The sequence below is a fragment of the Montipora foliosa genome, chromosome 1, assembly GCF_036669935.1.
Source record: "Montipora foliosa isolate CH-2021 chromosome 1, ASM3666993v2, whole genome shotgun sequence".
Taxonomy (NCBI): domain Eukaryota; kingdom Metazoa; phylum Cnidaria; class Anthozoa; order Scleractinia; family Acroporidae; genus Montipora; species Montipora foliosa.
This window is the reverse complement of record NC_090869.1, coordinates 57,206,665-57,211,664: the sequence shown is the minus strand read 5'-3', so window position 1 is coordinate 57,211,664 and position 5,000 is coordinate 57,206,665. Positions and strand designations below refer to the sequence as shown.

The 5,000-nt window shown below is 38.2% G+C and overlaps 1 protein-coding gene across 1 annotated transcript in view; it reads left to right on the top strand.

The window, feature by feature from the left end:
* LOC138002421 (uncharacterized) overlaps positions 1-5,000 on the top strand; it is a 129,266-nt gene that overhangs the window by 90,544 nt on the left and 33,722 nt on the right. The window lies entirely within an intron of this gene.

Sequence of the window (5,000 nt, the reverse complement as noted above, 5' to 3'; positions counted from 1 at the left end):
GTTTCCAATAATTATGTATACATACAAACACTGTATGTCGATGTAAAAACACGTTTTCTTATACAGACAGTGTACTAGAAAGTAAAATTTGCCATCGTTGTGATGGCATATCCTTAAGTTCCAAGTTTATTGCAAATTACTTAGTTTAACTTAGCCAAGTGTCCGGCTTAATGCCTCCTGAGCCCTTCCGGAGGATAATGAATCAAAATTAATACAACCGGAAATAGAGTTTGTTAGATTTGGTAAGGTTTATCTCAAAAGTTCATCCAGCGTCATTCCCTGATTTGTTTGGAAACAAGTGAGAAGTGTTACCGGGTATTTTGCATTCTTAAAGTAATTTTCAAAGAATTATCCAGTGGAATTTTTTTCATCTTTCAACTTTTTCATAAATATTTCAAAGTTTACTTCAGTTTATAGTTCTTTCTCACATCATGTACTGGGCCAGAGAATTATGATATGGTTTCAAAATCTAAAAAAACAAAATACTGCTCACTGAATTGGTTTTAGAGATACTTTTCAAAGACCACATTTTAGACGGTCTTTGAGCACTGTACCATTACCATAGCAGCAGTTGGGACCCAGCAAACACCCTTTAAAACATTGCAATAGTATTACACAGGTATGAAGCTGTAGCCCTTTTGTAAGGATTGGAGTAATCTTTTTCCATTGGACACATGACTATTAAGAGTGGAAAATCCTTTCGAGCTTCCTTTAATAAACTCGGAAAATAATTTAACTTTTTATCTGTGACCACATTTCTGTCATTCTGTAGAGTGCTCTTTTACCTCTTCAAAGATTTGTCTAAATAGATTAATGCTGCAGTGACATTTTGCATTTTGCCTGAGTATAATATTTATGCTGAATTCAAAACCCAAGCAGCTGGATACAGTTGAACAACAATAATAATAATTATTGTTGTTCAACTGTACATACATGTACTATAGAAAGAGTATGCTGTTTCCTTCTTTCTGTGGGAAATATGAAAATAGTACATCAAATCAGTTAATAATGGTTTATGTTTTGCAGTTCTACTTTGTTTCCCTAAACTGAAATATTGTGCTACTTTTTCTGATGTGTCCAATAAAGCTGATAAATTAATAAAAAATAGTGAAAGAATGTGGATTAATTATTAAAAGTTGTCACATTTTTGGGATCTTTGCTATAAAGAGAAATATCAAGGTTAAGATTTTATATTTGCAGAGGTACAACTAAGAATATTATGTACTACCTGGATCCAAACTCATTTTACTATTGGAGAAGATTTCTTTCAGCATTGTTTTAGAAACCTTAAGACTCTTTAGTTGTTATTACTATCTAACACACCGCACACTTTTGTATGAAATATAAAATAGCAAACAAGAATTTCCTTAGAGCAAAATTAATGTTGCTTTAAAACATTAATGACAACCCAACTTACGGTGCTTATAAAATATTAACAATCTCTTTCCTATATTCTTTACAACTGTCTTTAATCTTTTTTCACATTCAGATTATTGTCCATTATCCAAGTAAAATTATCTCAAAGGAATTGCCAGCACAATTGTGCACAGCCTGTGTATAATTTGCTCCTTGCATAAAGAACACATCAGCTGTTACTTTAATTTGGCAGCATTCAGAAGCAAACGTTTGCTCTCGAGATTAGCAAAGTTTCAGCCACAGCAATTGATGCAAGAAATCTAGAAATACCTCGACCAGGAAGGGAGCAGAATAAAAATAATTGTTAGATCCAAATTAACCAATGCTATGTTTAACAGGTGAATCGGAGAGGACATCTTTAAACAAATCTCGCACACCTGGAAGTACGCTACTGTAAAGATACCTTCGAAAGGTTCAGCGTATTTCCCCGCCGATATTCCGAACGATTTCCTGTACATTTTGTGCTGTGATTGAGACTTTTCTCCTCGAGCAAAAGCTTGCCAAATGAACCAGGAGAGTATGGCGATCAAGTGATTTCCGTGTAAGAAGACACGAAACGACTTCACGGCCTGCTGACCTCTGATTGGGCAGAAAAACACAAAGAATTTCTGGCACCAATCAGAATTGAGAATGACCTCTACTGTTTGGAAACTTGTCCCCAGGGGCTCTTTTCGCCATACTATGCTTTTCTTCGTCGCCATTTTCTTTCGCCCGTTTACACTTCCCTTGCCTCGCGATCTGCCTCTGGGTCTCCGAGGATGAAACTAGTCATAATCGAGGAAATTGTAATTTTTATGGTTAATAATGATATTATTGTTTTATGGCGTTGTCGTAGCCATAGCCGTCGTCGTTTCTTAAACTCCGAGAAAAGCCGCTCCATGCATAGGTTGTTTAAGAAAACGATAACTCAAGCCGCCGATATGTGGTTTAAGATTCAAGTCATGGGCTACTATTATCTCCTGATAGTAGCCCTCGAAAGAACAAAGAGCTTCCGAATGGTTGTCTAGCGGGAGGCAAAAAGCCTTTTTATTCCGTCGCACGCGATCAATTGCTGCGCAGCAGGCTGATGAACAGCAGTAAAGATGAACTTAGTTGACCTTGTTTTAGTCATTTTGTTCAGATGTAAATCACATTATATTTGGGTTATTGACCAAGCTTGTTCAGTCAAGATGACTGGATAATGACCAAGTTCTTTTTTTGCGTGTTTATCGTCGAGATCCATAAACACGGAACGAAAAAACAAGGCCAATATTGACCTAACACGCTTCGTCAATTAAGGATTTATTATATGGGATAAAATACCAGACAATTATCTTTAATCTTGCGGGACCAAGCGCGAAATCCCGAGCGGGCAAGATAGCTCCATCTTACCCGCTCGGGTAGCCAATCACAGCGCGGGATTTGGTTCATCTTGCCCGCTTGATTATAACGAGATGCTTCTATGAAGCATACACTGGGTTGCCTGTGGTACGTGCTACAGAAAATCAGAAGGCACTGAATTGTGTGGTATTGAAATACAGCATTCCAGTCTCTGAAGAATAACAAATAAAAGAGAAGCGAGAAACATTGGCTTCTGGGCTGACATGTTGATAATTTGATAGTTCCCTCACAACTTCTTTTCACCACAAGTGTGCCCTCTGAGCATCTGACAGCTTTGTAATAATAAACTTCACTGAAGTCAATTCCTGTTTCGCGGGGTTAGTGTTAGGATGGGAGACCAAAACAATAAACCCCTCACAAAAAACAGAAACATCTGACCGAAAATACTATTAACGCTAACAAATGCGAACTCAGCAAGGTACAGATTTTGTTAGCTTGCTTTATGCAAAACAAATATTGATGAAAAAGCAAATAACTATTGATACATAGTTTTCAGAAAGAGCAGAAGGAAGTTTCCCGGACGGTCGATCGAGAATAAAATATTTACGACATCAAAACAACATTAATTTTGAACCGTGAATATAGAATATAAAAAGTTACGATCAGCGACAAACATTTTGGGAGATTTTTGCTACGTTCAAGTAAATTGCAAAATCGAAAGTGACATGGCCGGAATTCAGCGGGCGCCGTAGCATGTTTACTCGCCAAACAGTGAAGCATCTGTGTCAAATGATGGCAAGATACCGGGTTTTTGTAAGTTTCTTTTTCTGTCAAGTGTTATTAGATCACAATCGCCCAACTCTTGTGTATGCAAAGTCAAAATTTACTCTCCAAGACGCGTACGACGTTATTTATCACCAGGTAATTCCATCATTTTGGAAATAGCAGCTACTTTATTATTCATCTGCGTCACAAGTTTTCACTGATTTTGGGGCTCATTTTGTTGAAACTCAAGCACGCTTTCAACAGGCCTGTGAACCCTTCCTGCTTACAGAGCAATACTAAAAAACTTCTCCCACATCACATTTCAACCTTAAGCTCGAAAATTCAATACACAACATGATATTATAATTCACAAAGGCAGAAAATACCACAGAATCCTTTTCCAGCGAAAAATTTATTGAAACAAACAACGTATTTGCTCTTAGAGGCGAAAACCTCTTCCTATTTCATTGCGTGCGTGAAGACAAGAAACTCAATCATGTCAAATTACCATGTACTTCAGGTAAATACAACTCACTTTGATTTCGTCTCGACGGGCGATGGATTGTTGTCGAAGTCCAGTACTCGTCGCTTTTGAGATTCCTGCCTAGTTTATCCAACTGACTTTCCATTATTGAGCTCCATAAGGGTATATTTTATTTAAGGACCCACTAAAACGCCCTTCGCGTTACATGACTTTCGACGCCATTGCAGGCTAAGTTAATGATTCTACTGTGTCCACCAGAGAACTCTACGCAGTTCCATTACCCTCTCGATCCTAAGAAAATACGCGCAGAAGGCTCTATGCACAAAGACACCACTTACCAGGGGAGTGACAGGCAAGACTTTTACCGACACGGAAAAAAAAAAGAAAAAAAAAGAAAACAAACAAACTAAACGCAGACCTCAACTGGGTTTGCCATGGGCAACCCAGTAAAAACGCATAAATATAGATAGATGGGTAGATTTTGGTTGGGTGCTTTCTTAGTTCTGAAATATTGATCAAAAATTTACATCATAATATGACATAATTTCAACAGTGAATTTAACACTTATTCCAGTGTCCATACACAATTACTATAAGTAGAGAGATTTGTACCGAAACGAGGTCAATTCCAACCTTTCTTCCATTGAAAGCCCAAGTGACCAATCAAATATGTGGAAAATAGTGGTATAGGGTTGATCACATGCCTGATGGGGCCTACTTATGCAAGTACTCCTTGCTCCCGTTTAACTAAGGACGTGTGCCATTAGGGTCAACGTTGCGAACCCAAGCGGTTTAGACTGTTCACATCGAGCGAGATATCCCGGTTTCGGGGTGTTTACTGGAACGCGGTAACTCCTGCGAAAAGTCATTACCAGACTTCCTCGCGGCCGTCACAAACAGCTGGACCCCGCGGCCGACCTCACAAAAAGTGCTTTCTGTTTCTACCCATGCTTTTCAAACATATACAATTCCAATCAAACACGAAACACCCGATCAACTTAAAACGATTGATCGA